The sequence below is a fragment of the Silene latifolia genome, chromosome 2 (genome assembly GCF_048544455.1).
Source record: "Silene latifolia isolate original U9 population chromosome 2, ASM4854445v1, whole genome shotgun sequence".
Classification (NCBI taxonomy): domain Eukaryota; kingdom Viridiplantae; phylum Streptophyta; class Magnoliopsida; order Caryophyllales; family Caryophyllaceae; genus Silene; species Silene latifolia.
In genome coordinates, this window is record NC_133527.1 from 144,783,690 (window position 1) to 144,793,291 (window position 9,602).

Genomic DNA, 9,602 nt, shown 5'->3' on the forward strand with positions numbered 1-9,602 from the left:
ATGATAAAACCGTGTCATATACATTTAGCGCATTTCGGGTCGTACCATGAGTTAAAAATTAGAGAAAGTGGAAAGCCCACTCTCCCCATCTAAAGCTCACGGCCGAACCAAGGGAACAAAAGGGAGCCCTCCTCTCTTTTGTAACCTAATCATTCATTTTGAGAAAATTTTAGGGTTTTGAGAAAATTGCCTCTCAAAATTCGGATCTCTCATCCAACGAAAACTCACAAAATAATCCTCTCAATATTGCATGGCAATTAGAGGATTCATTCTAGCACAAGGGCATTTCTCGGACAATCTTGGGTGCATCATTTAGGAGGAGATCTACTTTGATCTCTCATTGCCATTTTGCACTAGGACCGAAGGTTAATCCTTAAACTTTATCGTTTCATCATTGTATTTCGTTTATGACAATAATTTGCATATAAAATTTGCGTTATAATCCTTCAATTTATGGGTTTTATACGGATATTACCCCACACCAGCAATGGTATCTTTGCAACCTATTTTACAATGCTTTATATGATGATTACAAGGTCATCTTGGATGCAGCTGCTAATGGCAGGTTTCAAAACAATACCGGTCAAAGTAAAGGTTGGAACACTATCGAGGAGATGGCAGTCCATAAAGCTGAGTTTGGAAGTTCACGTGGAAAGTCACGAAAGCAAAGTGAAGAAATGACTGCTGTTGTGACACTTATGACTTCCATTTCTACCCGTCTCGAGAGGCTCGAAATTTCTGAATCTTCCAAGGAGAAAGTTGAAATTCCTGTTCAAAACTCGGATGAGATCGAGAAGTTGAGAGAGATGGTCCAACTCCTTTTGGTTCAAGTGGCAAATATGGAAGCAGCCGGGATTGAGTCCTCACGGAATTTTGTGAAACAATTGGAGAATATGGAGGCTAAGCAAGCTGCTAATTCTTCAAGCAAATGTGAAGGGCCGGTTGAGACGATCAATGCCATCAATCTCAGAAGTGGCCTTTCTTATGAAAGTCCCGACAAGCCAAAGGAAGACTCGGGAAATGACGAAGAAGCTCGTTTAAATTTCGTGCAAAACGAGTCGAATGCCGCATGCCACGGTCGATCGACCAACATTCCCGATCGATCGATCGAAGTGTCGATAAAATAGTTTCGGTCGAAACTATTCACACCAAAGACATCCAGTCGATCGACCAACATCCTCGATCGATCGACCGAGATACGACGAAGTTAATTCGACAGAACTGTTCACGCCGACCTACTTGGTCGATCGACCACTCATACCGATCGATCGATGGAACTCGAGCGAGGATGCAAATCCGTCAACTAGTCCGCATGATTCTTCACTCATTGATGATTTGACGGGGGTTTTTAACCTACGGAAGCCGAAGGTTACTGATCCTACGGCCAGTGTTGCAGTCCCGTATCCGGAGCATTTGAAGGCCACTAAGCTGGAACGCAAGTTTGGTAAGTTTCTGGAGATGGTCCAGAATCTCGAGGTAACGGTTCCTTTCACTGATTTAATTACCCAGGTACCCTCTTACGCTAAGTTTATGAAAGATATTTTGAATCGTAAGAGAAATTTTCGTGATGATGGTAATGTTGCGTTTGTGGAAGAATGTAATGCTCTTTCACAAGTTAATGTGCCACCTAAATTAAAGGACCCGGGTAGTTTTTCAATTCCTTGCACTATAGGTAACCACGTAATTGGAAAGGCCCTTTGTGACTTAGGGGCCAGCGTTAGTGTCATGCCGTATTCTGTTTGCGAAAGGTTAAACATTGGTAGACTTAAGGTGACCGATATTACCGTTCAAATGGCAAATAGATCGACTCAGAGACCTATAGGTGTTTTAGAGGATGTACCCGTTCGAGTGGGTAAGTTTTTTATTCCTGTCGATTTCGTTGTTTTGGACATTGCAGAGGATAGTCAGATACCTATTATTTTAGGCAGACCATTCTTACATACAGCTGGGGCTGTAATAGATGTCAAACGCGGAACCATCACCTTAGAGGTAGGGGATGACACCATTGAGTTGATCTTGCTCACAAGGCAACCGAAACTCGCTATGAGGATACGTGTTATTCCATTGATATTGTTGTGGGGTTGTTACTTGTAATTGGAGGGAATCCTTAGCCAAGGATCCCTTAGCTGATCTAACCCATTTAGATGAGTGTGCAGTAATACTGATGGAGAATCTTTGAGGAGCCAAATGCTTTGGTTGCCTCAATTGAGAGCTACGAGCTCAATGAAGAAGAAGATGAGATGCTTTTGAGCCTGGCCAACGATAACTTGGTGAACACTTGCTACACCATTGAAGCGATTCTGTCTATCTTTGTAGAGGTAAAGGTGCCGAGCGTAAGCCACTTCCTCCTAATCTTAAGTATGTTTTCCTAGATGATACGGAGCAAGTACCCGGCTATTGTTAGCTCTAAGCTTAACGATGACCGGTATCTGCTTTGATGTGTGTACTTAAGAAAACAGGAAGGCTTTGGGTTACTCTCTGGATGACATTAAGGGCATCAGCCCTGATGTTTGTATGCACAGGATAGAGTTGGAAGAAGGCCACAAGCCTTATAGACAGGGTCAACGCAAGTTGAACCCGAAGATGCAGGAAGTTGTTATGGCTGAGGTGATGAAACTAGTCGATGCAGGTATTATTTATACAGTTGGCAATTCCAAGTGGGTTAGCCCAGTTCAGGTAGTCCCGAAGAAAGGAGGGACTACCGTGGTTAAAAATGATAAAAATGAATTAATACCAACTCGAGTAGTGACAGGGTGGCGGATGTGCATTGATTATAGACAGTTGAATGCTGCCACCAAGAAAGACCATTTCCCCCTCCCTTTTGTTAACCAAATGACTGAAAGACTTGCTTCTAACAAATTTTTCTGTTTTCTAGACGGATATTCAGGGTTCTTTCAGATCCCTATTCATCCGGACGATCAGAGTAAGACTACTTTTACCTGCCCACAGGGTGTTTTTGCGTATCGTAGAATGCCTTTCGGATTGTGTAACGCCCCTGCTACCTTTCAGAGGTGCATGATGGGGATTTTTTTCGATTATATGAGAATATTATGGAAGTATTCATGGATGATTTCTCGGTTTATGGCAGTGACTTTGATCGTTGTTTAGCTAACCTTGATAAAGTCATGCAGCGTTGTATAGATGTTAATCTTGTTTTAAACTGGGAAAAGTGTCAGTTTATGGTCAATGAGGGAGTTGTGTTAGGGCATCTGATTTCTGATAAAGGTATACATGTTGACAAGGCAAAGGTGCAGGTGATTGAGCAATTAACTCCTCCCGTGAATGTTAAAGGAGTGAGGAGTTTCCTTGGTCACGTTGGTTTCTACCGGCGTTTCATTAAGGATTTTTCAAAAATTGCTAAACCACTCACACAATTGCTCCTTAAGGATCTTTGTCTTTGAATTTCTTGATGAGTGCCATGTCGCTTTTAACAAGGTTAAAGGAGGCCCTAGTTTCTGCGCCAATCATTCATTACTGATTGGGACCTCCTTTGAGATCATGTGTGATGCCGGCGATTATGCGATCGGTGCGGTTCGGGGACAGCGAAAGAATAAAGCTTTGAATGCCATATACTATGCGAGCCGAACTCTGGATGAGGCTCAAGTCAACTATTTTACCACTGAGAAAGAGTTTCTAGCTGTTGTTTTTGCCTTAGACAAATTTCGGTCTTATTTGTTAGGTTCTAAAGTTATTGTTTACACTGACCATGCAGCGTTGAAGACTCTCTTTATTAAGAAAGATGCGAAGCCGAGACTTTTGAGGTGGATACTCCTTTTGCAGGAGTTTGATTTGGAGATCAAAGATAAGAAAGGAGCGGAGAATGTGGTAGCTGACCACTTATCTCGTCTACACTGTGAAAAGGGGGATTCGTTACCTATTAATGATTCTTTTCCGATGAGAGTTTGTTAGCTATTACTACTTCAGGGTCTTATCCACCTCCGTGGTTTGCTGATTTTGCTAACTTTCTTTGTGATGGGTAGGATACCACCCGAGCTTTCATGGCAGCAGAAGAAGCGGTTTGCCTATGATGCTAGACAATATTTTTGGGATGATCCTTATGTTTTCAAGGAATGCGCAGACGGTCTCATCCGGAGATGCGTACCTCAGTGGGAGGTGAAGGATATCCTAGAGGCTTGCCACTCTTCTGCTTATGGTGGTCATCACGGTCCGTCCAGGACCGTAGCTAAGGTACTCCAATCTGGTTTCTATTGGCCAACTTTGCATGCAGATTGTCGCAATTTTGTTGCTGAGTGCGATGCTTGTCAAAGATCGGGGAATATTTCCAAGAGACATGAGATGCCACAGGTAGGAATTCTTGAGGTTGAGATTTTCGATGTCTGGGGCATTGATCATCAAGGACCTTTTCCGAGCAGTCAAGGTAATAAATATATCCTCGTAGCTGTAGATTATGTATCCAAATGGGTGGAAGCTATTGCTACCCCCCATTGCGATGAAAAGGTCGTGATGAAACTATTTAAAAAGATCATTTTCCCTCGTTTTGGTGTCCCTCGGGTTGTCATTAGCGATGGGGGAATGCATTTTAAAGAGAAACAACTTAGTGCTTTATTGACTAAATTCGGTGTCCAACATCGTGGAGGTTTGGGGTATCATCCCCAAACTAGTGGTCAGGTTGAGGTTTCTAACAGAGAGTTGAAAGAAGTCCTAGCTAAAGTTGTTTCTAAATCACGGAAAGATTGGAGTCTTAAGTTGGATGATGTCTTATGGGCTTATAGAACTGCTTTTAAAACGCCAATCGGGATGTCTCCATACCGATTGATATATGGTAAGACGTGTCATTTACCTGTTGAGTTAGAGCGTAAGTCTTGGTGGGCTATTTGTGATTTGAATTTGGATCCTAACCTCTCTCGTGAGAAACGCATGACACAAATTTGAATGAGCTAGAGGAATTTAGGCCGCTAGCCTATGACAATGCAAGGATCTACAAGGAGAAATCAAAGCGGCGGCACGACAAGAGAATCATCAAGCGCGAGTTCCATATTGGCGATAAGGTACTTCTTTTTAACGCTCGTATCCGTTTATTTCTGGTAAGTGAAATCCAGGTGGACGCCCCTATCTGATCCAAATTTGTCACAAAGTTCGGATCAGTTGAATTGGAGACCTCTGCTGGAGAAAGGTTCAAGGTAAATGGCCAATATGTGAAGCACTATCATGGATCAGATGCATATGTTGGGAAAGTCGAAGTTTTGTACTTCGACCCGCTATCAGATGATGAAAAGTGAGGTAAAAAGGTCGTGCGGGACCTCTTAAACCAGCCGCTTAATCGGGAGGCAACCAGGTTGTAATTATTTGTAATTTAGGAATTTTATTCTGTTCTTTGATTTTATTCGCATTTCTTTTGAGTCTATTTAATTTCATGCATTTTGCAATTTCTTGGTTTGGGAAAATTGTGCGCCTTTGATAATTTCTGCAGGATTTTATTTTATGCAAAGTGCGCAAGTGGTTTACTGGATGTTGTGAGAAAGACGGAGATTAAGTCGGGAAACAAATTTGACGAAATTGAGCTAAATTGCTGTGTCTAGCGATCGATCGACTAGGTGGTTGATCGATCGATGAAAAAAGGGGACTCCAGAAGCCACTGTGCAGGGATCTTGGTCGATCGACTGAGTAAAGTAGTCGATCGACCACTCTGCGGGATCAGATTACAACAAAAAGGTACTAATAATGACAAAAGGAAAGAAGCCAATGCAAGAGGGGCAATCGAGCCAAAGGCCTGCTAAGCGGCCACGCGGACCGCCTCTGATGATAGAAGCCACTACGGATAGTCTACCTGACTATCCGCAGGTTATCTTTGCTAAACCTATTCAGCGCGCAAAATTTTCCTTCTTTGTTTCGAGTAGGAAGGTCACAGCTACCCGGTTTCTCCATAAAGACACTTTGGAGAAACTAGGCTGTTACGAGTCGGTCGTGTCCCTGCTAAATGGGACGGGTATGATGGGTCTTGTGGACATGGCTGAGTTCACATATTATGTTATGACCCTTGAATTCTTTTCCTCTTACGCTTTTGATTCCACGGCCTTTGAGGCTGATGCGACCAAACCCTGCATTTCCTTTCGACTTTTTAATGTCAATTATTCTCTGACACTTGCTGATTTTGCGGGTTGTCTGGGTCTTTACTTCGAGGGCAGAACCTCGGACCCCTCTGACACTCATCGGGTCATGTGGTCTTGTATCGGTGACACTTACGGGTCGAGGAGGACGGGCACTTCCGTCCACTTGCCCCCTCTTCGTTATTTTCTACGGCTAATGGGTAATACCATTTTTGGCCGTAAAGAGTCTAATAATGTGAATAATATTGAGCTTTCAATTTTAGCGGGCTATCTGAACGTCGAGCGTCGGACAGCCCGTATTTATAACATCGCCTACTTGACTGCCGCTCACTTTCAGACTGTAAGTGAGGGCACCTTGACCACCATTGCCTGTGGTGGTTTGGTGACACGTATCGCCAACCGCCTTGTTCTACTTTTCCCTCGACAGGAGGACCCCATTGACCCTGACCTGAGTTTTATGGACCTCTCTTACGCGAGGGGCGTCTATTGGGTCGATAGACAGATGCGGTGGAAGATTGTCTCTTTCATCTGTGACCGCATCCCCATCCATCGGCTACCCTCCTGTCCTGCCCCTTACCACTGTTGAGGGGGCAGCTCGGCCGCCCCTGCCTAGTTACAGGCTTCCTCTGGTGGCGGCCACTCCTACTGCCAGCACTTCGAGGAGGGCTCGTGCCTCCTCTTCACAGGCATCCCCTACCTCCACTACCACCCCTACTGCTGGTACGACCACTTTCCGACCACCTACTCCTTTAGTTGTTCCTCCGGTCATGGACCAGAGGGCAATGTCACGTGTCTTGAGTGATTTGTGCAGGAGCTTCAACGAGCACAGATTGGACACAGCCATCGCCCTATACCCGGTCTACGAGGAGCTAGCTCAGGGGGGGATGCTTCCACAGGGTGACTGGACTCACCCTTCTTACTTTGTCCCTCCAGCGGGCGGTTACCCTCAGCCTGCCAGGAGACCGCCTCCCACTACTACTGCTGGTGCCTCCGGTTCCAGGAGGGCCACTCCCGCTGTTGCTGCTGAGGAGGAGGAGAGTGACTCGGGGTCCGGAGAGGACAGTGACTCTGACTACGAGGGTGGAGATTAGATGCTGGTGACCTCCCCGTTTTTGGCTGGTTTGGGGTGGTCGTATTTTGTGAGTTATATTCCTTTCTCTTTTAGCTTCCTTTTCTTTTATTATGCTTTTATTCTCCCATTTTTTCTTTGGTGATTTCTTTGATGAGCACAATGGGGACATTGTGCGTTTTGGTTTGGGGAGGGTATTTGCATATGCCTTTTGTTTTGCATCTGCATTTGTTTTTATTGCATTTCAGTCACATGTTTAGTGCATTTCTGTTTGCATTTGTTTTATTTTCATCCTTTCAAAAAAAAAAAAAAAAAAAAAAAACAAAGAAAAAATTGAAAAATTCATAAAAACTAAAAATATCACGTTTACTTTTGCATATAGTTGAGTCGGATTGGAGTTATTAATGATGATTTTGCTCTATTAGTCAAATATGCCATTCCTTGCCTTTTCATAGCTGCTTAGCAAGAATTAAAAGTGATCTTTCGAATTTTGTTATGGAATTCCATTTCGGGCAATTAGACTTGACTCATTACTTTTGGCAAACTACTTATACTTTCTGAGATATAGAGCCTACAACTGGTGACATTTATGACCGGTTAATTTAGGATTGAGAGTAGTTACTCCCTGCATTTCATGTTTTGCACGTGTATGAGTTTTGATTGCTTATTGCCTATACGCATTGGTTTGTGGTCGGTATTGCATGTTTAGAGAACTATTGCATCCTCCCTTTTCTCATCTTACCCCATTAACTCCACTATAAGCCAAAATTGCCAGTTGCCCTCAACTACATCCCATACTCAGCCTACCATCATTGTGCCAAGCTAGGAAGTAGTAGAGGAATTTGTTGATTTAAGCTGTTTTGGTTCGCTCTTGTAATGTTGGAGCGGGTATTTTTGAGAAGTGAAGGAATCAATTCAGCCTGAAAATAGAAAAAAGGGATTCAGAAAATGAAAAAAAAAGGATGAGTTGTTTACCTGGGCAGAATGCTCTGGAGTGTGCAGGGTGGTCGATCGACTGCCATCATTGGTCGATCGACCACCAGTTCAGAATTTGAAAAAAAAAATGAAAATGAAAGAAGAAGCAAGAAACAGAAAAAAAAAAAAGAAGAAAAAAAAAAGGGAATCTTGAAAATAATAAGGTCTTGGCTGAAATAAAAGCACGTCTCATGTGCTTACCTCATGATTTGGAGGCGTTTGTTTGGATTTTTTTGTGTTGCCTAGTCAATAAAGGCATGGTCTTTTTGTTGAGTTGGAAGAACGGGATATGGGTTCTAATGGTTCATTAGGTACTAGCTTGGCTCTTACCTTCACTTTCCATAATTGTTTTGCCCCTTCTTTCCCACTTAGCCTCACATATCCAAATTTTGCAATAGTTCGACATGTGATAGTCCTTGACGGTGGTTATGCGTATGTACGGTAAATAGAATCATTATTCATGCTAGTCAAGCATGCATGTTTTGTCGGTCGCAGTCTAGGTGAGAGACTATACCTTTCTTCCCTCTCTCTTACATATTATCTTACCTTTTGCTTTGCTGAGAGAAGAGTGATCCGGGAGAGTCCGATTATATAAGTCTTGCAAGGTCGAACGCCCGACTTAATTCTATGATATGCATAAATTTGTTCACTTGATTTAAGCTTTGCAGCAGTTGACTATGTGCATTAAACGGTTTGGCATTGACTTGTAGTTGGCTCTGAGATGTACTCCTTTCCATTTAGTTTTTTTTATACGGGTCATAGTGGTTGCTTGGGGACAAGCAAGGTTTGGTTTGGAGAGATTTGATACGTGCATATTCTATACACTTTATCTGTGGTTTTGGCATGTATTTCTATGCATAATTGGTAGCTTAAGGCTGCTATTTCTCCCGAAACGGTTTACTTTGCATTTTCTATGATTTATTGTAGGAATGCGTGGAAGTAGGCTAAATCAAGCCAAATTCGTCCTCCGGAAGCAAGTTCAAGGAAGCCAAGAAGAAGGAGAGTCGCATTCACTTACCTTGGGATGCGTGCAAGGAGTGAAGAGTTGATTGGAAGCAACAAGGAGCCACTGCACAGCATTTTCAGTCGATCGACTAAGCTTTACGGTCGATCGACCACTGGAGCTCATCAGATGCTACTGTTCCGCGTTTTCAGTCGATCGACCGTGCTGACCAGTCGATCGACCTGATTTCGAGCTGATAATTATTTCTCCGTGTTAGACTTTTAAAAGCCCAACTTGTAATTAACTTTGGGTATCTTTTTATCAGTAGAACGGAGCAACTTTTAGGTCATGCTTTTCATTCTGGAAAAAACTGAGTTTGGAGATCTAGCTTGAGACGGAAACCTTTGATTCGAATGCTTTGTTCTTGATATTCAGTTAGTAAGCTTTTTATGCAATTCTTCCTCTTTCTTATTTTCCTTGTTATTTGATTCTTGTTTCATCAATTAATTTCAGCAATTGAATTTCTCTCCTTTGTTCTAGTTAGATT